Below are 16,503 nucleotides of genomic sequence, written 5' to 3'. Positions count from 1 at the left end.
TTTTATATCTTGGAAGCAACTTAGAGAATTAAAAACGATTTCTTAATGAGACATGTGGTATTACATATGTAAAAATATGTATCTGCCAAATGTCTGGAGGACAGTCTATCCTATACCAATCATCAACAAAAACCTATTGACCATTGAAATGAAAACGGATATTTAAGCTTCTGATAAAAGTTAGGTGCCTTTTTCATATAACATCTTGCTCTGTTTGGATTTCAGTAGAAATTTAACAATACCTGCCATAAATAATGTCTTTTGCAGCCCAGGGCATCATCTGCCACTTAGGCTTTAATTTTGCCCCTGTTTGAACACCCTACAACATATGCACTCCTCTTTTGTCTATTATCCTAGAGTTGTGCTATTCCCAAATATTGACATCATCTACTTTTATCAGCATTAACTGCTCTGAAGCTTCCCAGGCTCATGCTCAGCTCTATTTCTTCCTATTGATTATCTTCCTCACTCCAGCAGGTAGCTAGCCAGCGAGGCTGTCCTGAGAAATAGCTTCCAATGACTTTATACGCACAATTTACACGGAATTGTTTAAAGAAGATATTAGCCTCAATACAAATCAGTGAAGCTCATTTAGTCAATACTGCACAATTCTGCTGTTGGCACCCTGTCACATGTTAGTCTACAGTCAGCTGCCGTACCCAATCTGCACATTAGCTATAGTATTTAGTTTCATATTAAAATGAAGCCGGGTTTTTTTTGCTTTTGCTTTCCTTTTTGAAATCTTTTCAGTATACTTTTTACATCACCTCGCTGAGCCATGTGATAGTAATATATTTTGAAATATAAAAACCTGAGATTAAATGTTTGATTTTTGACAGTGTTCTTAAATATAATAAATTCAAAAGGAAATACTGTTAAGTTAAAATGGAGTGTTTTTCATTAAGTCCAATCAAATGGTAGACAACAAAGGATCTTTTATTTGAGAATATGAAGTGAAAATGAAAACCAGAAAACCTTTACTAAGAAAAGGTCCAGCTAAATTATGTTGGAAGGAGGTCTCCAGATTGAGTTTGGGTGTTTCTTTTGCTAAAAGTGAATTAAACTAAGATATGTTATGAAGAAATATTTTACAAAGAAGCAAACTTAATGCTTTTTGGAGATGAAAATAAGGTCTAAGGACAGTTGACTTTGAAAATAATTCTAAAGAAAGATCACATATGAAAAAAATTGCCACAGCATCTGATCTTTTCTTATAATCATAACAGGGAAATGGTTGGGGGAAAGTAATGCTAGTCCCGTCTTTCTCTTCCATGGCAATGCTGTAAAATTCTAGAAGGGGTGTTTACGTTTCAGAATTACTCCTCCTTAAACTACTGGTTTATGATAGTTAATGAGATGATATCCAAATGTTGAAAACAGGAAAATTCAAATGAAAATCTAAATGTGAAATATAATATAATGAAATAACTAAGCAACATAATCCTACGCTGAATGTTTGTGCAAATATTGCAAAATGAACTGCAATACATTAAAATTCTTCAGTGGTTGTGTAATACATAAGTGAAGGTTTACATATAAAAGCTTTAGCTATCAAAAAAAGGGATCTTTATATCATACTATCTTAAATTTTTTACTTGAAAACATCACTAACATCTTGGATTGCATTTTGAAAAGTTGTCATTAAATCTATTTGCATATTTCTTTGTAAACTGAAATTCAAGGTAAGAAGAAAGCACAGTGATCAAAATAGTCTATTTGTTATAAAATGCATCTTCCTTCCAGCTTTAGTGGCTGAGTGGCAGAAAGCTTTGGGGAATATGAATGGTAGAGAAAATAATAATTTCAGTTTTGGTGATTTTTCAGGACTATATCTTTTTTGTGAGTGAAAAGTAGGAGTTGAACAAAATAACAATGTTAAATGATAGGTGGTAAATAACAGCATTTTGAAAATTAATATAGAAAAGCAATTAAAATAGAATTACATAACAAATTATTGTAAATATTACAATATTTTCTCTTTCTTACTATAAAATGTTAAAGGTGATTTTTGTATGACCTTTCTTTCATTTCTTTTCTCTTTAAATATCACTAGTTGGGAGCCAGAGCTCTGAAGCCCAGGTAGAAAAGACACGCTAAGAGATGGCCAGTCTATCCTGACCGTACATCTTCTCACACATTTATTGCAAGCTGACACTCATATAACAGCTTTTTTTTTTTAATCACAAAGATTCAACAAAGAACAATTCCAGTACCAAGGGAAGATCATACTTTAGGAAAGAGAGAAATGCCATAATTGCATATTCAGGTTCCATAAGTGCAGGGATGGCAATGATAATTGTAATATTTGTGTGTGACAGCATTTTACCTTTTAAAGAAGTCAATAATCTAGATATAATAGTATTTAGGTATAATTGTGTATACAGATGCATATATCATATATTACATGCAATGTGCAAATATAAATTCCAGCCCAAACTGAAATGTATAAACATTAGTCTTTTTTTAGTTCAAAATATTCCTTGATGAATATGTTTTTTTTATGTATTAAGTGTATCTCTAACAACTAAATGATGAGAGTTTCCTGCTAGCCCGTTTATCACATGATATTCTGATATTTAATTATATTGTATGGCTATATATTCACTTAAACATAACATTCTCAATGAAGCAAATTCACACAAAACAATATAGGTTGTTAAAACTAACAACAACAAAATAGTCAGATAAGCATTTCAGGTAAATTAAGATGCTGCTTTTTTTTTCCCCCAAAAGACTTTTAAGATTAATTGTCCATTAAGTTTAAAATGTGAGTTTTGTTTTCATATGATGTCAAAGATAAAATTTTCAAATCAAAATGCTTCATAGTAACTTCTGAAACAAACTATTTTTTTTAAAAAAGTAGTTTTGATTAAGTTTCTAAAAATATAAAGGAAGGAATTGTTTTCAGTTTGTTAAGACCTGTCTAGAGGAAAACATGATTTTAGATCTATAATTTTCATAAGCCTTATAAATGCTCATATTTATGATGTATATCAAAAATTCATATTGGATCTATTGTGACTACCTGCGTAGGTTACCAAGATGATGCCAAATATCATGCATATCATCTCACTGAGTTAGGTTTGTAGCAAAAAGTGCCACACCAAGTCCAGATATTTCAGATAAATCTCTCTTCCATAAATATTCAGCTAGTAGAACGTGGGCAGAACGAATCTTTTACACTAAAAATTAGCTTTAAAAGCAATCTTATTGAATTCTATGGGACGTTATCTTTTTTAAATTTGTAAACTTACCCAAACTAAGCACCCATACACACCAGAGAATGTACACACACACACACACACACACACACACACACACTCACACACATTTTGTCAGGAGAAATTATATTTTTATCATTAAAGTAAACTGAATACGAACTCATTAAGGTGATTTACATTGTCATTTATGTAATTATACAGCTTTTAAAGGATGTAAACAATTCATTTAAATATAATTTTACATACTGAACAATATGTTGAGTATTGTCATTATCAATTTTTATAAGATGGAAATATTTTAAAACATCAACTAGCACATACATCTATCTAAATTCTAAAACAATTTAACTTAGCTCAAAAAGATAAAATCAAACTGGATAGTTAACTGGAATATTTCATAATTTCTTTATTTTAAATACATATATCTCTAGAAACATAAAGTACAACATTTAAGGAAATTAATATTAATCTTCTTATACATTTATGTACATATACAGAGAGTACATTTATGCATCTATTATATCCATGTAAAATAAATATATTCCATTATATACGTGTAATTATATAATCTGTATATATCATGTGTATCTTGTCTATGCATTTTGTGCAGAAAAGAAAAGCATTCTTATAATCTAGAATCAAGCAATACAGGTGTGTATATGTGAGTGTGTGTGTGTGTGTATGTGTGGGTGGGTGAGTGGGTGGGTGTGTGGGTGTGGAGAGAGAGCCAGAGGAAAAGGATAGGTAGTTTCACAAAGAAGTATTAAAGTTAGAATATTAAACATGTTTGAAAATGAATATGAAGGCATTAAGCTATGTAAAAAAATATTGATAAATTTTTCTCTCTCCTTTCCTCTCTCTCTGTGTGTGTGTGTGCTCTGCTATTAACAAGAAAATGAATATTTGAGATGAAAGGAAACGACGACTGTATAGACGTTTAAAATAGGGCATTAAGTTAAATTTACTGAATTAAAATTTAAACCCAATTGGATTTTCCTTTCTGAATATGAAAAAGAACTCTATAGGATGAGCACAAGAATCACAATATATTTTTAAATGTTTCTATTAAAATTTTTCTCATATAAGTTTTTATATCATTAGTACCCAATAGTATCATAAAATATTCTAAAGGCATGCATGAAAATATCATGAAATAAAGCTGAAGGGGGTCGTTGTAGCATAAAGATCAAGACTAAGTTAAAGACAAAGTTCCTTACCCTTTGACTCAGACAAAACTATTTCAAACCCTCTAGTTTAATGATTTTTATGTACATCTACTTATTGGTTTTCCAATTTGTCATTTTTCAATACTCTAGGGCTGAAAAGGAGATAATATGGGGTTGCATATGGAAAATTTATATCGCTACTTAATAGTTAAATATCTTGACCACCTTTAAGATTATGCATTTGGAGAATTATAACCTCAGTTAATTCCAGTGCTACAGCATTCAGGTGGTGCTATTAAATGTTTTCTACTGAGAAGAGCTCCTTATAGCAAGAATCATTCACTAATACCTAGCTGCCTAGATTCCTGAAGACTTTAGTCTATAAACCTATTTCTGTGTAAAAAGAACCCTATTTAACTTAACTATAAGGGTAGCAGTGTTGTTGTTTGTCACGATGTTGACAAAAAGCAGTGGACAAAAAGTTATCTGTAACTCTCAAGTGGATGTATTCATTCCCTAATTCCTAGATAATTAGCGAGGATAAAACTATACCCTGCATTGCTTCCCTTCAAGATGGTAAGCTAATGATACAATGGAATCAGAGCAAGTTATGGGAGGAGGGAACAGGGGCATGGAAAGAGGAATACCTTTTTCTTGGTTCCACAAAGGGTTGAGGGCCTAATTATTTTTAAGTATAATCCAACCAACCTCTTCTCATGCTCAGCTGCACTGAGTGACACTATTTGTGATGCCCAGTGTGCTGAAACTGAGCAGGTTGCTGTCAGTTTAAAAATGACTATAATAAAAGTGACCATGAAGATGGATCTTGTGATTTTGCGTTTCTAATCAGTCATCTGTGAAGAACACTTTTGCTTTGATTCAGCAGACTGGTGACAGCCATGATTGATAGTGCACGAGGATGAAAAAAGGTTATTAACTGTCTTCCTATTAAGCTCAATGTATTACCCCTCTAGGTGCATCTCATACTTTAAGTTAAAGTACTTACTCAGGTAAGGTCAAGAATGAACTCTATGGAGATGGTATCCGTTCTGCTGAAAACGAGCAAGGCATCCTTTTACTGATTTTCTTTAAATTTAGCATTTAAACTACATTTAGTTCTACTGTCTTATTTTTTATTGGCTAAAAAAGAGAAATTTCCTCTTTCCAAGAGCATCTATACTGAAAACACTAAAAGTGTAGAGACCAGCTTTAAATGTACGGAATTGAATGTAGAGATGACTAGCAACATGTGTGTGGCATGTACATTAGTCTATATTTAGGCAGATGGCCATATATTGTATGATCTGAGGGTATTTTTAAGGTAGACATTAGAATTGATTTTGATTAAAAAATAGTATCCGTATGGTATTTACAAAAATTGTTTTAAGTTTCAATAATCTACATGGCAAGCTTACGATAAAGAAAAAATAAGAATTTCTAAGAAAATTAAAGAACTCAGTAGAATATTTAGATGTTTGCTTTCATTTATATATAATGTATCAATTTACTTACTTCATCTCATTTTAACTTTTTAAAATTAGAAATATTACATATAGATGGACGTTTGAATGATGGTATCTGTTCATGTCTTTGACTAGTAAAACTACACATCCATCACAAACAGTATGATAGATCCTAGAGTATTTTAAATTTTTCAATAACTCAGGATACATAATTTATTAAATAAAATAAACTTTTAAATGTTATCATATCTCCTGTGTTCATTTATTCTTACTGAAGTTGAAATGTACTGCAAGATTTTTGAATACTTCATTTAACTTCTCTTTTAAAAACATTTTAAATTTACAAGTTCGGTTCTGAAAGATAACAGATTAAATATATGCATTTTAATTAAAAATTGTAGTATTGTGCTTCTTCTTACATTTCCCACATAGACACTCAATATTTGTTAGATGCAATATGAATTAGCCAAAAATATTCAAGGATATGGATAACTTGGCACTGACATAACCATTTAGACTACAACCAACTTTTAGCTCTCTATGCTTGACCGTTCTTCATTGAACAACTCTGCAGAGTAGCACAGAAAAAGAAAATGCTACCAGAATGTTATTAGAGTTTCAGTGTAGGAAAAATCACATTACATCCAAAAGTTTTCTCTAGTATATCATGACCTGTTTCTCCAGTGTCAGTTATTATCTCATTTTTGGTATACAATAAATTGTATGTTGAAAAGTACTGTTTTAATATAGAATCCATCGACAATGAAATATAGGAAAAGTAAGGAAATGAAGTTCAAGATTTCACTGAATTTCTCCTTAGAGCCACAAAAATTGGCTCTCTACCTTATTCTGCTTAATATTGCAATTGCTGTTTTGAGAAACCTTTCCAGGTCTCTAGTATTTTATGCATGCCAAGTATAACTTAAATACTTACACACTGAGAGCCTCTTCATAAAAAATGTTAGATCAATATGAAAATAGTTTATTTAGTGAATTGTGTTTATGTGGAGTGGACTTAAAGGTAGATTTTAGAATTCATAGAAGATTCCCTCACGATGACACATTAACTTCGTTACTGAATGGAATTTCTCTTCCCGCCTTATACAACTTCAACAAACTTGTGCTCTCAAAATCAGAAATCAACACAAGATAAATGATAGAGGGTGATATATGGTCAATAATAGCATTCTTTATTGTTGTTCAAATATTTGGGTGAGCTGATAAGAAATATGTTGCATGTTTCTCAAAAACATTGTTTGCTTTTAAAATACGAAAAAAAAGGAAAAGTAAAATGCAGTTTCAAAGTAAACCACGTAAATTAAAAAAGTGCTCTGAATTATTAGTGGAAATCCTGACATCTTCTCTTTGCCTACTTGGGAGTTTGAGAAAAATTAGGAAATCGAAAGATGAAGTAGGCCCAAGAGGAATGCACGGATTTCCTAGTTACCCATTCCCTAGTCTCCTCGGTTACTTCTCTTCAGAGAAGCTCTAGAACACACCTTACACAAAGCACACATTTTAGGAAAGCACAAGGCAAAGTTTAGGTCATTTCCAAGGCAGTCAGTTAGCATAGTTGAAATTGATACTGAGCCGTATTTTTTTTTTTTTTTTTTTTGCAGACTCCAACACTCGCAGACAAAGTTAAAAGTGTAACATTCTCTTTTATACTTTTGAAACTCCAGAACACAACGTTGCATTACTTCTGCGCAGGCAAGCTGACAGAACTGGGGAAGAAAAATCCCACGCCTTTGGGCAAACCCTTTAAATTTGGTTCTGTGGCTATTGTGACTTGGTCTCATCTACTGCTGGGGCACAAGGTACCCTCAGTTCATAAAATCTAGGGCTTCGATTACTTTTAGCTTGAAACTCTCTCCCGAAGCTCTTCTAATCCTATATGTGTGTTTATGTCATTCTCCTCCTCCTCCTCCTCCTCTCCTCCTCCTCCTCCTCCTCCTCCTCCTCCTCCTCCTCCTCACCTGCTAGGGGACCTAGGGTAGGGGTGTGAACTGGTGGTGCACATCTGTGTAGCCAGAACTGGAGGCTGACAGTTGCTGTCCACTCCCAGACTGTGTACCTGAGCGTCGTGGCCACTCTGCTCTTCCGCCCAGCCCACTGCTGCCTGCAGCGCTGCTGCTGTCACGCCAGCCGGTGATTTGATAGGCTTGTCGGGTTGCCATGGTGTTGACTTCTTGCCTCTGAGGAGCTGCCCAATGACTGGAGGTCTGGGATTAAAGCGGGAAGAGGCAGCGGCCACAGCGAATTTCCGCGGCAGCTGCAGCAGCTAGAAACAAGCAGCGAGAGGACGAGGTCTTTAGCCTGCGCTCCCCTCCCGCAGCCAGGGCGGCCAGGGAGGGAGGGAAGGAGAAAGAGGGGTGCGGGTGGGGGTGGGGGTGGGGGGCTGAAACGGTGACCCCTCGAAGCCAGAGATACCCGGGAGGGGTTTGAGACCCTCTCAAGATAACTCATGAGCCCTCTGCACGCTCTGAGAGGGAAAATGTTCCAGAATTCGTTGTTATTCACCCAAGACCTTACCTGGGCGGGTGGTGGGACCGGGGGTAAAAGGTTGCTAAGAGGGATGTAAGTGGGGGATGCACCTTTTCCCCCCACCCCCGCCCCCACCCGTTCTTTGGGCGGCGGGGGAGCTCGACAAATAAAGAGGCGCTCGGCGGAGAACTTGAAATCAGGGCAACTAACTTATTCCGAGGAGAGAAAGTGCGGGGAGACCGCACCCCAGTACGTGATCCGCAGTTGCCGGGGGCGGCCCGGGAGGGGGGAGCCCGAGGGTGCACGGGCCACGCACGGCCCCAGACGGAAACTGTAAACTGGGAAATGAAAGGGAAAGAACCCGCTTCTGTTACAAATTAGTAGGTAGGTGAAGGTTACGCAAAGAAGAAAAGGGAAAGTAAAGCTGTTAAAAGAATAGAATAAAACCCCTGGGAGTTCCACTCAAAATCCTGCGCTCCCCCCCTCCACCCCCCAGCTCCCCAATCCAAGGGGAGGAGGAGGAGGAGGAGGAAAAAGTGCATTCTGGTGTGATGAGAACTCTCTGGAATGTCTGGAGGAGAGGATAGAAGTGCGAGGGTAAGAAGACCCGGGTGCTAAATAATTGGCAGGAGAGGCAACTGGGGGAGGGGCGGGGTAGGAAAGAAATATTCCGCGATTCACCGAAGAGACCTCGAGGTTCAGAAGAGGGAGGCTCCAATAGGAGGAAAAGGCGTAGAGAAGTTCAGACCTGTAGCGTCAAGGAGGAAACGGCCAGAGTCAGTAGGAGAAAAGGAGGAAAAAGGTGTGTGGTGCGGAGGGAGGGCGTGGGAAGGCCCCCGCCGGCGAGTGGAAGGTGCCGGCGCCGGGACCCGGGCCGCGCGGGGCAGAGAGCTGGAGCCACGGACGCGGGGCGCGGGGCGCGGCAGGCCCCCGCGCGCTCCAGGCCAGGTGCGGCTCGGCGCGCTCCCCGGCTGCGGGCGGCGCGGGCACCTCCCCGGCCGGGGCAAGCGCGGCTCCTTCCGCCTGCCAGAGTCACGATTCACCGCGAGTCCCAAACACACGCCTCACTAACTACTTTACAGCCACTTTCATTGATTTTCTTTAACAAATAAACATAATACCCGTTACAGCAGCACTTCCCTTTGCAGCAGCTAAAATGCCATAAGCTCTGCTGGCTGCGTTTCTCTGGACAGCAGCTTCCCTATCTCCGAATAAATTGGTCGCCTTCACTTCAGAGATCATCTGTGTGATCACCTTCAGGTCTGGGGAAGCTGCTCTTGGCCTCCCCACCTCCCCCCCTTCCTCTATAATGGGAGAATCACCTTTTTAGAATAAGTAAGAGACAGGTCGGGATACAAGTTTGCAAACCTGGAAGGGCTCATTGACATTTGCATATTAATTTTTGCCAATAAGAAGTAGCAAGTGGGAAGGAAAACACCGGCGAAGAAATGGACTCGTTTGCAATTGCAGGGAGATTAACACTTGTCCGACAGCCACACCTAAGCTACTCCCCCAGAGTCATCTCTAAAAAACATTTCCTTTAAAAATAAAGTATTCTCAACTATCCTTCAATTAAAAAAAAAATAAAGTATTTATTTTAAGGTACCCCCCCCTCTTTAGAGCGGTTTCTGCTGGAGGTTCTAACATACATGTCAAAGGGTTGTTGAATTATTCATTATTGTAATTACTATCATCATTGTCATTATCCCTTTCCATGTGGAAATAATTTTATTATCGTAATTTGATATCTGAAGAATTTCCTGTTAGTCGTTTGATAATCATTTTTTTCTGCTGAAAAGAAAAGTTTTGTTTATAAATGAGATAGAGAAAATGTTTTAAATGCTTTGATGTTTGCTATAGATTTCCGTTTATCTAATCGATCGGAATGCCAATAAAATCGATTAAAGGTTTAGTGTTTTACAAACAACCATTTTGTGCTTTTTGATTTTATGTTCAGAATGATTTTAATAAAGCTAATGCTTTCCTTTAACATTCTCCCTTTAAAAAATCCAAACCTTTATCGTTTTTCCTTTTATTATTAGAAATTGCCAGTTAAAGTTCTTCTAATAGGAAAATAAAAAAAAATATAAGCAATGGCTGTAATGGTTTAAATTTCATTCTCTTTTTGCTCAAGGTATTTAAATAAAGCCCTTTAAAATCTTGGTGAATTATATGCGATCATTCAGTGATTGCGGAATATTAAATTAAACTTAGATAAATCCGCATTGAAGGAGGCAGCACCCAATCCTGAATTTATTTCCCATTTTCTCTAACAGCATCACTGCGCTCCTCTCTTTGCAATGACAATGTGCCAAATCTGGGCATTTTGAAAACATTTTCCATATGCTTTAACAGGGGACTGATAGACAAAGAAGAAAAGGAGATGATCTTTTTGCTCTGAGGTATATTTTCTTTAACCTTTTTCTCTTAGACTTTCAGTAATAATCATTTAAAAGCAAAAGTTTGAAATCATTTAATTCTCTCTCTCTCTCTCTCTCTCTCTTTTGCTTTCACCTTTTTTTTTTTCCTTCCTATCTTGTAATTTATTCCTGAAATGGAGTTTTGGTTACAATATAATGTAAAGCTATCATTTCTGTACCTTGGCAATCAACATTTGTTTCAAAATCTTTGATTTAGTTTCTGCTAGCTGCCTTCTGTAATTGAAGATGGATTTAATTATACATTTTGTAACTTAGATCAGATGGGCTGTTTGTTTGCTATAGGATTTAATGGTGCTTTTGTGTCTAATATTTAGGAACGTTACATACAGAGGTGGTGGCTTTTCTTCAACTATAAAGATCTGCAGTTTTGTCTTGGAAATGTGGATGTTGGGATGAATGTAATGTCCTGTTTTCAAATAATTCTATTTGGTGGCCAGTGTTTCGTATATTGTCTATACAGCATTGCCTTGACTAGATATAGATGTATCAGGTTTTAAAAGCGCACAGATTTGTCTTTTACTCAGTGAACTCTCAATTCTTTCTTTCTTTCTTTCTTTTCCCACTTATCTATCTTTTCCCATCTGCATCGTTGTCTCTTAGAGATCTTCCCCAGATGAAACGTAAAATTTTTGTTGGATATGTTTGCTGGAAATACCTCCATGTGTTTTGAGAAGGGTGTGCTTGTGATTCTGGGTTTGGGTGCTCTAAGTGTGAATCCAAGTGCTGAGGGGGGTGGGGGTGTGTAGTGGTAAGTGATCAGGAGTCCTCATTAATTTGCATAAGAGCTGTAGAAGTGCCTGTGAAGTTAGTGAAGTGCTATTGTTTGGGGAGAGTCCCGTCTGATTTTGTTTATAAACACTGGGCTGGTTGCCTAGAGGGAAAGGAGGTCACAGCACTGTCTGAGCCCTGACCTCTGAAAGGCCAGAGGGCGTCTGACTTTTCTTTCTCCCCCTTCCTCCTATCCCTTCTCCACTCCCTAATTCTTTCCTCCTCAGACCCTCTATAACTCCTCCCTTTTCCCCCATTCCTCACCTTACCTGTGCCTAACTTTGCATAATAATGACTGCCTCCCCCCCCCCCCCCCCAGCAACACTAGTAGAACCAGGTCAGAACCTCCAGGGGGGAAAAAAAAGGTAAAAGAGATTTGCTGCAAATAAAAACCAAAAAGGGACTTTAGTTAGAAAGAGAGAAACATACAGAAATATGGAAGGACAGATAGAGACCCGGGATTAAGATGGGGGCATTTTTATGACAAAAAAGACCACAAAGGAGATAAGAAGCAGGTTGGGGGAGGGGAGGGAGTCATCCAGCGACAGATTTAACTGCCCACAAATGCTACACACACATACACACTTAAAATGTCTTTCCTTTTTGAATTTCATTTCATCTGGCTCACCCTCACCATCAAAGAGAGTGTCCATTCTGGATGTTAGGTCATATTTTAACCTCCCGGCCCCCTCTTCCCCCTGCTTTGTGAGTTCTCAAGAAAAAAAAAAAAAAAAAGACTTTTTTTCGTAGTAATGAAATTTGGCACTCTTCCACACTAATTCTTGAATTATTTCACTGTAAATATAATGTGTTTGTGACACCATCCCAAATAAGCCCTGCACTTTCTGATTCACTGACAACTTCACGTCTCCCCTTTGCACACCCCCCACACACACACACACACAGACACACACACCTCCCCACTCACAAAATGACAGACACTGGTATCAAGTTTAAGTGTGTTTTGGAAAGGAGTTGCTGAGTTAAAAAATGTTAGTTAACCGACTGCCTTTGTTAAATAGCCCCCGGGTGGAGAAGACCCAACAAAAAGAGGGAAGGAGGAGGGGGGCTGAGGATCTGAAAGTGTCTGCGGTGATATAAAGGGTTCCTAACGCTGAAATCTTGTAATACCTCGTTTCAAACTGAGCTCATCTATAGATCCCGGATGCGCGGTCAAAAGACTGGGAACCTTTTCCCCCTGGGCTGGGCTTGGTGTTGAGCTGGCGGGACAGGAGGGAGAGGGAGGTGGGGTATTTGTTACAGACTCGGTTGAGGGCAGGGCGGGGGTGGGGAGGGGGGTCCGGGAACAGACAGCGGGAGACTCCTTCCAGCGGCTGCAAAGCCCAGAGTGTCCGCCGCACAGATTTGGGGAATAAAATACGCCAAGGAAAAGTCGAGAAGTGGAAATTACCTTTTGTCTCAATATTAATTACTGCTTGCTTCCAACACTCAACACCTAACCAGCTGGTACCCCCTTTCTGGTTCTCCCCCCAACTCGGCGCTCGGCGCCCGGGAGTGGGCTCGGCCCGGCCCGGGGTCGCCCCTGCAAAGTGTGCAGGAGGGTGCAGGGAAAGTTGTCGGTGCGGCAGGGAAACCTCTGCTCCTTTCACTTTGAAATACAAAGTAGCCGAACGTTCCTTGAGGGCGGCGGCGGGTTCGCGCAGAGTTTAGGGACAGCAGAGTGGGGGCTGGCGGGGGGGGGGGGAGGCGGGGGGGGGAGACGGGGTCAGAGGTGGACGGCAAGGGGTCCGCAGAGACCCGGGAGGAGCAGCTGGGCTTCCTGGGGCGAGGGGCCGAGGAGGAGGGCGCCAGGGGCCGGGGCGCAGCCGGGGCGAGCCGGGCAGATCGCGCCCTTGGCCCGGAGCGGCCCGCGGGCTGGGCTCGGGCTCGCCCGCCTCGCCGCGCCCCTGCCCGCGGCGCCGCGCTCCGCGCCCCCGGGCCCACCCCACGCAGACCTGCAGCCGCTTCTCCCCGGGACCCTCCTCGCGCGGGCGCGCTCCGAGGCCGAGCCCTGGAGGAGACTCTTGACTCCGCGCTAGTCCCTCTCTGCCCCATCCCCTCAGCCCATTAACCCCGACCCTCACCCCAGCTTCTCTTCTTAGGAAGGAGGTGAAAGAGGATGAGAGAGAGATGATTAAAAAGAACACACACAGGCGAGGAGTGGGAATACTCGCTGGCAGAGGGGGTTGCAAAAGTGGGCGCTCCTCTTACAAATCCTCCTTCCTTTTGTTTTCTTACTTAGAATTCAGTAACCGCTCCCCCCCCAACACACACACACACACACACACACACACACACACACACACACACACACACACACACTTGAGAGAGAGAGAGAGAGAGAGAGAGATTTCCTAAGAAAAGAGAAGGGTGTATTTTCCAAGAAAAGAGAGGGATGGGGGGCGTAGAGGAGAAATAGCCTCCAAATTTTTAAAATGGTTTTCCTGATTTGACGTTTGGTGTTTTGACATTAATGACATTAATGTTATTGATGATGTTTCAGGGAGAAAAAAGGCAAAAGAAATAAAGGAGAACTTGAAAACGAAATGATCATCATTTCCCTATTCTTCCACGCCAGAAATAGACCCCTTTCTTCACCTGAGCCTGAAACAGACTTATTGTTCTCAGGTGTTTCCTTCATCATACGCATTTACCCGTCTGAAATCGCAGGAAATGGTTTTTCCATCAGTGAGCTTGTACATGGAGCCCTCTCCCGCAAAGGGCTTGATCTTTTCTGATTTGAACCTGAAAGTCTCCCTTGCCTTCATTTCCCCTCAGTCTTTTTAAAAGCCCCCACCCCCTTCCCCAACACACACCTCAACTAGTTTTCTAAAGCCAGAATTTTTGCTCTCTGGGGTGTTTGTCTGTAAACAGCAATGCTACATAAACACCTTCCTCACTTGCAAGTTACAGAGAATTAAAATTTTACCACCGTGGCCATGTATGTTTCTTAAAGCACATGCATAAACTCAGCTGAGGTGCAATCAGACAGTTAGCACACCATTGATACCATTACCCTGTGAAGACAAGACTGTAAACAAAGTAACTTAAAAATCTTGGAAAGCCATACACTTTGAGCAAATTTCTTCCCAAACAAGTTTAAAACAGAATGGAGTCTTTGGAGAGGTAGATGATTCTCTTTCTGTTAACACTTAGTAGCCCTGGTTTATACTATACTAGTACATACATTGACTTCAGATTCCTAAGGTGGTGATTTGCTTTCTTATTTTTTTCCCCCCTCTTAATAAAGACCATATCTAGGTTTTTATTCTCTACTCCAAGCCTTTGGACTTTCATTGTAACCTTAGCCAGCGGCTGTGGGCAACCAGCTTTTCTGATTTGGGCCTAGGTCTGCTCTTTTGAGGACTATGCTATTATCCTCCCAGGTGTTTTGTTTGGTTTTTAATGCCATTTACATCACTTTTAGGATTTTCCAAATGTTCCCCGATAACGAAATGTTTCAGGCCCAGAAAGATGCGTGTTTGCAGCCTCTGCTGTTCTTAGTGCTTGTGCGATAAACCTTTTTGTTGGTATTTGGTAGATTTGGTGCTTAAGGCCTAAGACATGGTTTTGAAACAGATCCTGGCGATCCAGAACTTCAAAGACCTGTCAACTCAAAAGCAGCTGATGCCTTACCTGTCCAGGAAGCTGGACATTGCAAGTATTTCCTGTTTTTAGCTTGTTTGGTTTGTGCTTTCACCTTCTCTGTAAAATCCCTATTTTTGAAATATTACATAGATGGTGTCTACTTGTGACCTGTGGTGTAGCAGTGTATCGAGATGCTATCTGAGTAGCAAGTGATTATATATATATATATATATATATATATATATATATATTCCATATTCAGATATTCAGTAGGGGGTATTTAAAAGTATGTCTATTCCTAGTTTTAGTTAATTATCTTTTAATGAAAGTGTCACTCATATTCACATCTGTAATATTGGAAAGAGATAATTAGATTTTCAAATGAGAATCAGCCACCTTAAATTTTGCACCAGAAAATACCAAGTATATTTCATTCTAATGAGATCTGTAGTGGGGTTTTAAAATTCATCATAATGTGCTTCAAGAAAGATAATTCAACAGACTTGCAAGATGAAAGGGTTTTTTTTTTTCCCTCCCTAAGTCTTCTTAAAGCTATTACACTGAACTTATGCAATTCTGATAAAATATTCAAAAATATTACATAAAGGCCAGAACCATATCCCCACTATCACCCTTGCGCCTATCACTTAGTCTCATTTGAAAGTTTACTTTGACTCAACTAGCCACTTCCACCTTCCCTGCCCTGGGTTTTCTCTCCTGCGGGTGCAAGCGAAGGATACGGTGTTTCCATAGGTGCCTGTGAACCCAGAGTGCAAGCCTCCCTTCCTTCCGAAATAGGCTGGGCCCCAGCGGTGTTTGCACACTGCCAGGCACCCTTTATTTACATACATCTGCATATTCGCTCAGGCCCCCGCATTTGCCCCTTAAAATGCGTTCTTGTACACAACAGAATAAATCAGGCAGAGGACAAACTCTTCACTACTCCAACTTGGATTTCTTCTTAAAGCTCCCTTGGTAAACAAATCCCTGGTCCGATAATAATGACTTTGCTTCATTAAAATTACAAAAAAGAAAAAAAAATCCGACTGGTTAAAGGGCATTGCTTTGCTGGTATTTATGTTTTATTTTCTCTCCCTTTTTGCTGAGAGGGGGGGAGAGAGAGGGGAGAGAGAGAGTGTGTGTGTGTGTGTGTGTGTGTGTGTGTGTGTGTCTAATGAAGTTTGGGAGTCGCGCGCGCAGGGGCGCGTGGGGTGCGAGCCCCGGAGATCCCCATCCCCTGCCCGCGCCGCGGTCGCAGCGTCCCGGGCTCCCGCCGCAGCGCTCCGAGCCCTGCAAGCCGCGAGGCTCCCGGGCTGCTCCGAGTCCGGGCTGCGCGTCATTTGCAGTCTGGGGAATGTTGATCACCTCACTA

The 16,503-nt window shown here is 40.0% G+C and overlaps 1 protein-coding gene and 1 long non-coding RNA gene across 4 annotated transcripts in view; one reads left to right on the top strand and one right to left on the bottom strand.

Moving 5' to 3' along the window:
• Positions 1-16,503, bottom strand: part of LOC121498888 — a 45,160-nt gene that overhangs the window by 26,354 nt on the left and 2,303 nt on the right. Inside the window, exon 2 of the long non-coding RNA XR_005989940.1 lies at positions 7,925-8,131. This is a non-coding gene — a long non-coding RNA (uncharacterized LOC121498888). The remainder of the gene's footprint in view (positions 1-7,924; positions 8,132-16,503) is intronic.
• Positions 8,138-16,503, top strand: part of ZFHX4 (zinc finger homeobox 4) — a 189,781-nt gene continuing 181,415 nt past the window's right edge. For 2 of the 3 annotated variants that reach the window (XM_041769261.1, XM_041769254.1), the window contains exon 1: positions 16,306-16,503. This exon is cut by the window's right edge and continues 490 nt beyond it. The gene's annotated coding sequence lies outside the window, so the exon portion shown is untranslated. Of the gene's footprint in view, positions 9,137-16,305 lie in introns of those variants that run through there. The other variant, XM_041769256.1, reaches the window with a different exon arrangement.

The sequence above is a fragment of the Vulpes lagopus genome, chromosome 9 (genome assembly GCF_018345385.1).
Source record: "Vulpes lagopus strain Blue_001 chromosome 9, ASM1834538v1, whole genome shotgun sequence".
Taxonomy (NCBI): Eukaryota; Metazoa; Chordata; class Mammalia; order Carnivora; family Canidae; genus Vulpes; species Vulpes lagopus.
The sequence above is the reverse complement of the archived record's forward strand: the minus strand, read 5'-3'. Positions and strand labels throughout refer to the sequence as shown.